This window comes from Triticum dicoccoides, chromosome 6A (genome assembly GCF_002162155.2).
Source record: "Triticum dicoccoides isolate Atlit2015 ecotype Zavitan chromosome 6A, WEW_v2.0, whole genome shotgun sequence".
In the NCBI taxonomy this organism is placed as follows: Eukaryota; Viridiplantae; Streptophyta; class Magnoliopsida; order Poales; family Poaceae; genus Triticum; species Triticum dicoccoides.
In genome coordinates this window covers 35399575-35413003 of record NC_041390.1, presented here as the reverse complement: position 1 = coordinate 35413003, position 13429 = coordinate 35399575, and the positions used below count along the sequence as shown (strand labels likewise).

Below are 13429 nucleotides of genomic sequence, written 5' to 3'. Positions count from 1 at the left end.
AAACATCCAGCAGCCTATCGTTTCAAGAAATGGTCATAGTAATGAAAAATAAGCTTTCTTCTATGAATTCTTCTACAAAAATTGTAACAACGGAACAGATATGAGAGAAAGAATTAAGCAACATTTGTATTGAATTTTGGACAACACTTACTTTTGAACTTTACACAGCAAAACATCAAATATTGATAGCCAAACAAATAAATTTTGCATAGCATAATACTTACCACTTTGACATATAAAATGAGAAAATGTAGAGGAAATTGTTTAAAAAATGGTCATAGTGGACGTTGACAGACAAACAAATATTGACAACAGTCTATATTGCTAATAATGCAACATCTAGTAGTCTATGGTTTTAAAAATAGGCATAGTGACGAAAGATAAGCTTTCTTCTATGAAAAGTGTAGAGGAAATGGAACAAATATGTCAAACAAAGAATTGGGCAGCATTGCTTTTTAATTTTGGACAATACCTCCTTTGAACTTTATACAGCAAATATATTGAACGTTGACAGCCAAACAATGCAATTTTATATAGCATAACACTTAGCGGTTTGACATCAAAATGAGAATCTTCCTCCTCAAACAGAGTATCTTGATCATCCTTGTCCTCTTCTTCATCATCCTCCTCCGCTTGCTTATCATGCTTCATTGCCTAGCACACGAAAACAGCACACACTTGAGCTTAGACACGCATATATTCAACTTTTTGATAGAACAGGACATACATAAGCTTGTACAAACATATATTGACTTTTGGATACCAAAAACAGCATATACATGAGCTTGTACAAACTTATATTTGATTTTCGGATAACAAAAACAACACATACATGAGCTTGCGCACCTGCATATATTTGACCTTTGGATAGCAAAAACAGCAAACACATGAGCTTGGACGTTGCGAAGTTTGTTTTACCCTAAACATCAACTCAGCGAGCGGGACATTGTTGTAATGTTTCGCCCGCTTCCTCGGCAGTGATGCAGTAGCCCTTCCCCTTTTGCTTCCCGGAAGGCCAGGACAGCGGCTTAGTCTTCATAATGGAAACCAAGCTCCTCTTCTTCCCCTTTTCCTTGTCCATTCTTGCGACGGCAGGGCTCTGCACACATCAGCAAAGAACAAATGGTCAATCATCAACACAAATTTACATAGATAATAAAATAACCAGTCTACACAATGAATCACAAAGCAAATTCATCACTCCATCAATCAAATTCGTGCAGCATCCATCCTAGCAAGCTGCACTCTCCATCCAACAAGCACAAGCATCCATCCATTAAATTCGTGTAGCATCCATCCATCGCGTTTCCTAGCTAGCTGCGACCTCTAGCCACAATCACAAGCATCCATCCATGATACATCCATCAAATTCCTTCGTGTGTGTGCGCCAGTGCAGGTAGATAGCGCTAGGGATGGGAAGGACAGAGGAGATTGCTTACCTACTCATGTCATTCGGTGAGAAACCAGGGGAGACGTGTCTGCTGTGGTGAGGGAAAGCGGCGTCGGCCGTCCCCGTCGGTGCCGCGCCCGATGAGTGCAGCTTGCGGCGCGGCGAGGAGAGGGGTGGCGGCGCCGACCAGAGAAAGGGAGAAGGGTGAGGAAATTGCGTCGCACACTCGCTGTGACCTAACGCCCTGCGAGGCCGACGGGATTGGGCTGGGCCTGAACGAGTCACCGAGTTGGACCAGGCAAAACTCGGCTCGGCTCGGTCGGGAATCGGGCCTATTTTCATAGCTCGGCTCGCCTAATTATCCTATCGGGCCGAGCTCTAACAGGCCGAGCTGGAGCGAGCTTCGAGCCGAGCCTAAAAGCTCGCTCGTACATCCAGCCCTAGCAGCGTACAACCACCAACTAATAGAGAACATGGGGGAAGGGAAAGGAGATGATGCAGTCGGCGCTATGTCGAACCATCGACGCGGCAGACGCAGCATACAAATGCCCTGTAGGTGGCCGGACCTGGGAATCTCCATCAAGATCGACAACGAGTTGTAGGGCCAGTTCTTTTGGCGGCTTAAAAAATAAGCCGCCTCCTCCCTAGTTTTTGTCATAAGCCCCCTCCCTTATTTATTGGGGCTTCTCAACTAGTTATGGAATTACTAATCTAGAAGTCTCCATGAATTTTGGAAGCAGCTTATTTTTTAAGCTGGGGAGAGGCAGCTTATTTTTTAAGCCGCTCAAAAGAACTGGCCCGTAGTACTGTATCCAGCCAACAACTCCTTTTGCTTCTCAGGTTCAATCTGCACTTCCCTTTATCAGTCTGAATGCGCCCTTGTTGATTGCTATCTGGCATTGGCAATGTATTCCAACTGTTTGATGAATTGAGCTTGCCATAACTTCAATTCTATAAAAGAGTTACCCTCAGGAATTTGTTTATTAGCCACCAATACCGCAAAAACTACGGAACAATGTTATTACTGCTAATGGATAGATGCACTGCAGAAATATGAATAGTTTTGGTCAAAAGAATGCAGACTGCACTTTCTTATTAGTCTATCACCCTCACGGTTGCTAATGATATTTCTTTTGCCACCACTTATTGTGTAACTAGGGGAGGACACTGATCCTTTGGTTAAAAAAAGGAGTGTGGAAACTCCAATGGACTTTTGAAATGTTTTCCTTGCAAAAAGAAAACAATGGCAATGTGTAGCCAGATCCGTTACCATCCTTTCTCAAACATTCTCACTCAGTCAAGTGCCAAGATAAAATCAATGGTCGTCTTTGATCAGTTCATACGGAACAAAACTCATTTATTTCAAAAACTGCAGGTTCATGGTGACAAATGGACATATTATTTCAGGCTTATGACTAAGAATTAGAAACACAGACTCAAATTAATTAGATGCTCTAATTAGAAGGTATGCACTTGGAGGCATTACCCGCCTTCTTACTTGGAGGCCTTCCTTGCCTTTTTGCCGTGGCAAACCATGGCGCTTGAAAAATAAAAATAAACATGCACGGGTCTCAACTTGTAAGTGATGTGCCGAAACCGCCACCACCTACAACCGTGCCCTCAGGCTTCCCTCAGACCGTCCTTATCAATTGTAGTCTCTGCTCTTCCACATTAAGTTCCTCCTTTTAGAAACAGCTTTTCTCGATGGTGGCCTCCCCTGGCAGTGGCGGCGCCAGGTTCTAAAGGGTGGGTATTCATTTTGCCTAAATCATCACTGTTTTGCAAAAAAAATCACTTGTTTTATATAAAATTTAAATGGTTTGTCCAAATCTTGGGTATTCAACCGAATACCCAAGAAGACCCCTGGCGCCGCCCCTGTCCCCTGGAAGCTCTTGAACCTATGGTGTGGAGTCGGTTCCCTGTCAGAAGGAAATGCTTGCATTAGGTCGTCAGACTGTTAATTGTAACCATGTTATTCTGTAGAGCCTTTTCATCGAGTTGTCAAAACAATATCAAAGTAGAAGATGTTAATATTTTTTATTTTTTTAGAAAAGGAAGATGACCCATGGCCTCTGCATCTGGGCGATGCATACGGCCACTTTATTAATTATTCTCACAAACCTTACAAAGTAATACAACAGTAAGACTAAAGCCGCCGTCTAAGCCACTCTATCCAGTTGATGAAGGGGCGTAGATAGCCTAGGCCTAATACCAAACAGACATCGCAGCCAAACCTAACATCTAAGACCTGAGATCCCATCCAGGACGCCTGCCGGGCATGGGTCTCACCGGTCCGGCGTGCACTCAGAGGCCGCCGCCACCAACTTCCACCGCTCCATCTTCAGAACTGTACTAATGCATCAACCTTGCTCGGTCCAGCTATCGTCGACGCCACCAAGGCGCCCAACGGCATCTCCTCCCTGCGCGCAAACATCTGAGGACGTCGCGGTCGCTACTGATACACCTCAGCACCATGCTGCCAAGTACCACCAGCCGACACAGCTTGAAGTCTTTGGAAGATTTATCGTGCGTAGCACCTGCCGACCAGGCATGACAAAGCGTAGCACCTGTCGGTCAGGCATGACTTGACATCTCCACCGAAGCTCCGTGCAAGATGAAGCCGCTCCACCTCCAGCCTCTCTGAACGGGACAGGAGCACCCCAGGAAGACACGGCGAAGAGTTGGGTACCACAATCACCACGAGAGCCGGACCAGCCGACCGCCATGGCGAAGCGACAACACTAAAGAGAACCGCCGCCATCAGGAACGCCAAGAACGCGCTGCAGCTGTCCCACCTCCCCGCGGACCCAAAGTGGCGCCTCCAAGAAGGTGACGGAGCCGGGCACCGCCGCCGCCCAACCAAAGTTGTGGGTTTTCACCCGGGTGCAGGGGGAGGACGAGGGGGAGGGAGCTGGATCTCGAAGCCGCCTTCAAGAAGGAAACAGCGCCTGGGGTGCCGCCGGCATCGTGGCCGCCGCAGTCGGCCAAGAAATTACTTCGATCCAGAGATCGCAACCCCACATCCGCGCAGTCCGCCACCGGATCCGGCCGGATTGACGAGGAGGAAGCAGCATCACGGGGCGCCGTCTTCAAATCTGGCGAAGGAGAGCAGCAGTGGATCCCTTCACGTGGTGCCCGCATCCACCACCAACTCGCCGCCCGCGCGGCCGAGAAGATGCGGTCCACAACTCTGGTGAGCGCCGCCCGCCTCCCGGACGCCGCCGCCCTCACTAGCAGAGGCCGCCGCCTCAAACCCTATGCCCGGGCCGGACGGATCTGGCGGATCCGATCCATGCGCCTGCCCGAGCGCGAGAAGCTCCCCGCCGCCACCTTCCTTGGCTGCGCCCAGGGCCTGCCCAGCGCTAGCCTCTGGCAGCGGCGAGGACAGGAGGAACGTGGTGACGACGAGGGGCCGCGGCGCGAGATCGCCCCCGTGTCGCCCTAGCGGGGCCTGAAGATGTTAAATATGAAACTACCAAGTTATGCACTCTGCTATTGTTGTTGTGAAGCTCGTACAGTCTGCTTGATGTTCGCACTAAATTTCCTTCAGGCAACAAGACGATGAGTTCAGTGCAAATCTTCAGGCTGTAGGGCTAATCATAGGCAAAGAAGTCTGGACTTCCATGGGTTTTCATGAATGATTTTGAATTGAAGAATAGTTGTTAAGTTATTATTTTTGCTAGAAGAGTAGCGTCGCAGAAGAGTATTGCTGGGGAAGTAACTGGAGCACATGCTACTATTTTTATAGGAAAGACCCTAAACGACCCAACTTATGCAATCTACAGATGTTTCTTATGAAATCGGTAGAGCCATGCATCTGCAACCATCTATTAGCAACATCAGGTTTGTGTTTGTATCTCTTCTGCCATCATTTCTTGATCATTATGTTATTTCTTTTCTCATCTGGAATCCTTTTTGTTATAGCCATACATTCTCTTTTGGTTTAAGAAGATAATAATCCAGTTTCACTAAATGCATTTTCTATAGCAGTCAGATTCTCTAATAATTCAATCATACTACGTACTGGTCTATAATTCATTTCTTTGGTCATTAATCTAGCTTTTCCCTGAGATTGTTTCTCATAGTGAACAACTCATAAAAATGATTTGTAGGAAATAGACAAGAATGATAAGGTACATACTGATGTTTTCGGTAACTTCCCTGTATGGTTCAGGAGAAGCGTATTGCAACAGAAGATTCGAGGGCGATAACACGAGGAAGAAGAACTGTCTGTTGTGGGAGAAGCAATTGTTGCCCCATAGGCTTTCAGTTTAAAAGTTCCCATTACATACAGTTTCACTCTGTGCATATGATACATTTGTTATCACTCGGTATTCTGCTCAAGGGGAACTGATACTTCTGCATATGAGAATTCTTATCCTTTTGACTATGGCATGCCTTTTGGTCCGCCAAGGCTTAGGTAGTTTGTGTCGACTCCTTGATTCTTCAGTGATTGCAGCTATTCATGGATTCAACAACTTACTGGATTTGCTTTGTCCCAAGATCATGGATACTTGAATGCCCTTTATTGACCATGTATTTGAGAGGCCGCTTCGGATTGTTTTTGTATTTTTACGCATCTTTTGAGCTTGTGGAACCCATTTATTTTGCTCCCTTTCTCTCAGTTTATAGGGCGTGCGCGTACCCCTAGGTCGTCAATTTGACCAACCTAATACAAGTCATATATTATAAAAAATATACCAATATAAACTTCCGATGTTCTATTTTCAAACGGTATAAATTTTCGAAAATGCCGTTTGGCGGACGAGCTCCATGCAGCTCGGTATCCTAGTCGTCTGTAATCGCATCTAGCAGCTGCACCAACGCATTTAATGACATGTATTCGAGCTGGCAATGATATATGCCACACCGTATTCTGTATTTTCGTACAATAGCATCCCAGGACTGATGAAAATGCATGGCAGGCTGGTTAGACGTGCCATCGATCCACCCATTATGTGCATGCAGTGCTAGCAGCTAATCCACTCACTGACGAACATGGGCAAGCTCACGCTCCCATGTTCAGAGATAAGCCGATGAGCTAGCCGTTTGGAATCCGAACGTTGGGTCTGACGATCAGACCGCTGGGGAAATGCTCTACTTATACCGACGGAGAACAGCAGCCTGCCATTTCAGCACAGCCCAATCCTTCTCCTCCTCTCAGCTCTCATCAGTGAATAGCTTGGAAGCGCAGCAATGGCGGCTTCTCTTTGCCGAGTATGGGGGTATCTCTTTGCCGAGTTACTCAGAGACAGTTGTTTCGCGCCATGGGTCCCTCCAACGGTTATTGCACTATCTGGACCAGCATGCATACCCTTTTTTTTCCTTTTCTCTTTTTGTGTAGCTCTCGAGAATATGAATAGGTTTTTTTAACACCAATATGGCCAAATGTTTTTTCTGTGCAGCCTCTGATTTCCCGCAAGCAGTCACCCCGTAAAAAATATCCGAAAACACACACATCTCATGTCTTTTTTCAACTTGGATTTTTTTTCTGGGGTGTTCTCCCTTTTTTACATTGTTACGGTGCGCCGAAGTTGTACATACCTTTCCCCAACCTCAGAGCATAATTTCTGAAATAAAACTCTAAACCACGTATCTTTAGCCGACTGATTGCAACTCAACAAACATTTTTGTTGTAAACCATCGATGAGTACCGTGGGTTTTAAAAGATGTTCCACGTCAAAGTACCAGTCTGCCGATAAAAGGAAATGAATGAAATGGGGGTGGCCGTTTTGGTAACCAACGAGTGGTTATACCAGCGGGTGGTAAGGCGCTGCGAGCCCATGTTTATGTGATCTCGGGATCTTCGGTTTGTTTTAACCCCCCCCCCCCCTATCCAGCATGCAGTTATTGATCTCGCTGTCAATTTTTTGACCTTTTTGGGCCGATTCATCTAAGGAGGCATCAGCGATATAATAAAAGGCCACCATCGAGTACGGTTGTACTAAGCCCGTAAAGGTTAGACCTTTCGATAGCAATAGGCATTTCAAATCTTAATAGCCTCGAGAGCATCGGTACAGAGCGTTAGTTTTCCCGCAGGACGATGCCTCTCCCGCTTAATAAGAATCATCGACTGAACAAGGTCCGCCAGCCAGTTGGTGAGTGGCTCCCATGGTCCGGTGGCACCGCCTTGAGTGGTACTGGCTGGAACGGACCCCCAAGGGAGCGGTTTCCCCCCTCCGACGATAGTGATTTCCACTGGTCTCCCATCGCCACTGCTTCATGCAATACGTCAAAGCAAAAAGAAAACATTTTTTCGTCAATCCCTTTGTTTCGGGCTCAAATATATTGAAAATCGAACACGCCGCAAACACACAGTCTAAAAAAATAGATTATTTAATTTAATGGCAAAAGAACAAAAAAGATATAACACTTTTTATTTTTGCAATCAAGCTGAAACGCTCCCGTGCCCACACTGCGTCGGCGTGGGAAAAGCACGCCGCCATTTTTGGCAGGTGAGTTTTTTCTACCACCACCTGAAAAAACACTCACCGACGAAGAGCACCACATGGCTCACCCAGATGGCCGGTCAGAAGCATGCAGGAGCTGCATGCCTGGTTATTCCCAGCAGGCAATCCGCAATAACTTATATTTACTTTATTTTTTCTCGCAAGACCGCAAAACCGCAGACAGACTATACATCCAGTGATGGGAATTTTTCAACCCAGTGGCCGAAAGTGCACTCCAGCCCATCGAAGCATGCCCCCAACGACACACATACGGCCCATGCATGCATCGTTTTTTTTCCTGCCACCCTTGTTCAATTATTTCTTTTTTTCAACATAGTGGGAGTTTTTCTTGAGCATATCAATTTATTTCTTTGTATTTTTTTCGGCTTTCACTGCTTTTGCAGCACAATTTTTCATCATTCATACGTACAAGCTTCTTTTCCCGTCATTTTTACGCGGCGGAGGGTCAACGAAGAGAATGATTTTTTTGACCAAGGTTAACTCACAATGTGAGACAATATTATGCGCATCAAACAATCTTTTTTCCAACTGACTTCAAACAGAAAATTTAACAATTTTGTCAACAGAGAAAGAGATGAAATATTAATGAGAATCTTAATAGCTTGCCCATAGCACACGATCTTTTTCTAATTGACTTAAGACAGGAAGTTAAACAAATGTGTCAACAGCCTGAGATGAGTCGACATCATAAGCAAACAGATAGTGCCAGACACAGTGCACGACCCTCGCTTTTCTAGATGTTCAAATTAGGTATGGCTTCTAACAGCAGAGGGGTCACAGAGACAAATGCATACCATCAGGATAACAACGAAAAAAACACTAAAATTTCTGAATTTTCATACTTTCGGGGGGTTGCTGCATGTGTTCTTCCTATGCCCAGTCAAACCACATTTTGAGCAGCGAGGAGATTTCCGGGGCGCCTTTGGCACATCACCCCTTGCAGGGCATGTCGTGCTCTTGTGCCCCTGAAGTCTGCATATTGAACAAAACCTAGTCCTCTTTGATGGTTGTTCATATGGAGCCTTGTCACGGCTGGTTGTAGGGCGCCCAGCCGGCCACTTCTTTGATGCAGCTGGGAACACATCCGATCCCTGTGAAATGGTGTGCTCAGACTTAGGTCGACCAAAGTGCTGCTTGTTACCAACGCCAGAACCCGCTGAATCTACGGCCAGCTCCTTATCAGACAACCCAAGTCCATCCCTCACAGCAGCAACTGGCTCCAGCTGCACTTTGACATGTCGCAGTTTTTCCTCAGCAAGAGCATATGCTTCCACATTGCTGGCACCTAACTTAACAACATCCAGCGCCAAGAGGTATAAAGTGTTGTGTCAGCGAGAGGAATACTTGAGCGGCCCATGATCCTTTTGGTAGCGCAAATACTCTGGCGGCAGTATATCTCTCGCATCTTTTGTCCATCGCTTCAGCACATGCTTTGCAGGGAGCTCACACAGTTTTAGGTGTATCATCACCTGAAAACCAGCATCCATGAAAAACAGAGTCATTATTCCGGTGCTTTCAAAACTATCTATAGCAAATGTAGGGAGCTTGCCGTGATTTTCAGAAAAAATATTGCAATTAAGGAAGAGGATGTGCGATAACTCACCTTAAGCGCATGGCTGCACACCATTCCATAGTGCTCAAACGTCCCACACTCACACTTGGACTCGTCGGCTGCCTCGCTCACAGTGATCACAAACTCGTTCTTGCACCATTTTTCCCTTGACTGAAATTTGATGTGCCTAGCAATGTACTCCAAGCATGGCTTGACTTCTATTAGGTCATAAGATCCACATCCATACAACACTTCACCAAATTTCTCAAACATTGTCCTGGTGTACACCTCCGACGCATGTACCTCAATTGGGATATTTTGCTTCAGGACAACCCCACCCTGCAAATGATGATCATATAACAAAAGACTTTTAGTATTCGTTAATCACAGTTGTTTCTTATGTTATAGGGACCAATTGCATCTCACCAGTTTTGTCCTTTTCTCTTGGTAACTTTCTTTGGAATCGCGGTCAAATTGCATCTTCTCATATTGCCTGATGAACAAGTGCATGGGGCACCCCGGTGGCACATATCTTTTCAGAAGGTGGTTTGCACTCTCGCTTCGTTGTGTGCTTGTCATTTTCGCACAGAATACACCCATAAAGTATGGCTTTGCCCACTTCCCCCTCACCTCGTACAGCTGGGTCAGGAATGCATTTTTTTGCAGCCCATATTTCTCCAACATGCAAGTCCGCCCATTCTCGAACTCATCAATACTAACTGCATGGTGGACTAGTTTGCTGAACTCTGGCTTGAATTCACTCCCTTTTGCAAGCAGTGCTCCAAGGCTCTCCTTTGCTTTCTTGAGTACGTGCCATTTGCACCAACGATGTACAGTCCGCGGCATCACGTCAGCTATTGCAATTTCCATCGAACGAGCTTGGTCTATATCAACAATATAGAAAATCAAGCAAGAGCATTAAACTTTTATACCTATAAGACGGATCACAGCATATTGATGTAAATCAATGCGCAATTCTTTTTCTGTTTTTACGCAGGGTGTGTTACCTGTTAAGATAGTTTTAGGCTGTGGCGCTGCTAGCATTTGGAAGAACTGTGTGAATATCCACTTGAAAGTCTCCACCTTCTCATCACTCATCAGTACACCTCCAAAAATGACACTCTGGAAATGATTGTTAACACCAACAAATAGGCCAAATGGCATGTCGTACAAGTTTGTCTTATAGGTCGTATCAAACGTCACAACATCACCGAAACACTTGAACTGCTCAATGCCTCTACCAGTCGCCCACATCAGTGTCTTAATTCTGCCCTTCATGTCCACCTGGACACTGTATTTAAATTCTGGGTCCTCTTCCCGCATGTCGTTGAACACATCTATGGTTTTTGTTGCATCATTTAGCGACTGTTCCCGGTTTAGTTTTCCACATAGTGTTTTTAAGGACCGTTTCGTGAATGGGACGTCCCTAATCGTGCCAAAAAACTCCCTACAACACTATACACCTTGCTAATGCTAATATTATTCTCTCTCAACTGCTTAACCAGGTCCCTCGTATAGGTATCTATGTGTCGGTGCGACTTGCAGTGCAATTTCTCTCCACAAATGACAGATAAAGCATGGTTGTGCTCTGACATGTGCTCGCATACATGCCATCCACCATCATCCGACCTCAGCAGTCTTATCATGGCATTGCAGCCACACCTCGTTGACCGACTGTTGGCCTGCAATGGCTTACCCTGCAGGAAACAAGCATGCAGACAAAAGACATGCCAATTTTTTTAGTAAATATATGTGACAGAAGCATCAAAATACAAGAGAATGCTGTTCTGCCTAGTTACTCACCGCACGGGCACACACTATCTCTTGCATGCACTTTTTCCGGTGTACATTCAAACGGCCTTTTGCATAGCGGACACCAAAACCGACCTCCCATGAATACAGATTGTAAAACTCGTAGCCCTCTTCGTCAGAATCAAAGCTAGTCCCAATAGACGGATTGACAACATTTCCAGATTTTTTATCGACAAATGCACGGACAGAAGCTTCAAGGGCAGTCATCCTCGAAGAGCTGGGCTCCCTCACATCAGCCGCTTTCCCAACTCTAACCCTGCGAAGAATGGCACACAACCCAATCAGATTTCAATTGGTTTGAAAGAAAAGCAAATACAGTGGCGACCATAATATCGCTGCCCATAGATGACACAGGAGATGGTTATGGTGTCTCGAACATAGCTATACATTTATCATCAAGCAATTCACAAAAAAAAATCACTTGTACCGACCAAAAAAAGAAAACAAGAGATGGTTATGGGTTTTCTTTTTTCAGTCTGCAAAATCATTCATTATCTGTAATCTGGGCACGCTAGCCACGGCTTGAAATCGACATAGCATATCCTGCATCTGGGGCATGAACGTCCTGGTGCTGCTAGATTATTGTACTTTTTTCAGATATTTACAATACTCATATACTTCAGTAATTTTCAGGTTTTGGTCCAGCGACTAGTAAGACAAGCCATGAGATAAACAGTATCGCAGCAAATCTATTAGCCAAACCGATAGGCATAAATTCTAGATCAGGGCAAAATCATTAAAACCAGCGAAGAGGCTAAAAGTTCAGGGAACAGTAAAATTACCTCTTGGTCCAACAAGACTGATTTGCGTTTGACACTGCGACGCCCTCTTCGACTGTATCGTTATCCTCGGCGCCAGATGCAACTTCTGTATCGCCTATCTCGCAGGAGTCGCCCACACCTTCGCCGCCAAGATCAGACGAGCCGCGCCCCCTCCCAGTGAGCATTGTTTCACCTGTATCCTCGCGCCCTTCGTAATGCTTCAGTCCTCCAACTAGCCCCATCGGCAGAGAAGAAGTCAAGACCTCGTCAGCGTCAGCACTCCCACTGGTGCCGCCACCAGGCAGGTCCACCCCGACAACTAAATATCGTAGGACGTCACCGCCGTCCAAGCGCGGCACGAGCCTGCGAAGGCAGTCAAGAGGACAGCCAGATCTGACTCTTATAAGAACAAGACGGGGGGAAATTACAATCCAAAATCGAAATCCAGTTCACAAAACCACACCCATCAGCGGAAACTTTGGCGCGAAATAGGAATTTTTAGAGAACTTTACCCAGCTCCAGAATCCTCGAAGAAGAACTCCATGCCGTCCATGGCGAGAAGCGGAGGTCACCTGGCCCGGTTCTAGTGCCCACGCACGACCACAGACGGCTTAATGGTCGTCGCTATGGTTGGACAGGCCCAACAGATACATTTAGGGCGTGTTTGGTTACTTGGGTCAAGACAGGCTGCATCGTATCTGCTATGCTGGCTGAGTCTGGCCTGGCTGATCTAGTGCAACGAGGGGCTGAGACGTGTGTTTGGTTGCCTGTAAGCCGTGGGACAGGTTGACCTGAGATGGTGTTTGGTAGGTTGTACGAGAAATCCAAGAGGGAGGATGGAAGGTTTCCATGCAAGGCACTAGGTAGTGTGGCGGTGTTCAGGTGGTGGCTGGCCGTGAGGCCATTGACGAGGCCGAGCATTGTGGTGGTGCTCTCACGTATGGAAGCTCGTCGGCCTCCTGTACCCGATGGCTGCGCGTGTCGACGCCTTTCCTTCTAGCAGGATGACGCTCCCCTCCCGTGCGCCTCGACGCCTTCCCAACCCGGCGGCCAAGCCCCTCGTTGCCTCCTCCTCTGTGTCCGTGCCGTCTCAAAGCTTCCCCTGTTGGGCAGCCGTGCAGCACGAGGGAGTTTCGACCAGCTGTGAACGAGGGAGCTCGGACCGACGGCGCAAGAGGGAGCTCGGCCGGCGGCGGCGCCGGCGGTGGGCTGGTGTGCTCGATCCAATCTGAAATCTGATGCGTGGTGTGAGAGAGGAAAGAGAGGCAGGGAAGGTTGCGGTGGCAGTTTCAGGCTAGGTGCTTATATCCTTATTATGCAGTGAAGATGTGGGTCGCATAACACATGTTAAGACTATCTCCCGGTGTAACGCACGGGCAATTTTCCTAGTGTGTGTGTGTGTGTGTGTGTATAGAAAGTCTATTAAGTACCCAGGGTGAAGAAT

The 13429-nt window shown here is 46.6% G+C and overlaps 1 long non-coding RNA gene and 1 pseudogene across 1 annotated transcript; both read right to left on the bottom strand.

Moving 5' to 3' along the window:
* Window positions 1–542: 542 nt before the first annotated feature.
* LOC119315154 lies at window positions 543–1592 on the bottom strand. Its single transcript, XR_005152598.1, has 3 exons — window positions 1440–1592; window positions 919–1099; window positions 543–654 (listed from the first exon to the last, which is right to left on the bottom strand). It is a non-coding gene; the product is annotated as an uncharacterized LOC119315154 (long non-coding RNA).
* A 2922-nt stretch (window positions 1593–4514) lies between these two features.
* Window positions 4515–12256, bottom strand: LOC119315579 (annotated as a pseudogene).
* Between the last annotated feature and the right edge of the window lie 1173 nt (window positions 12257–13429).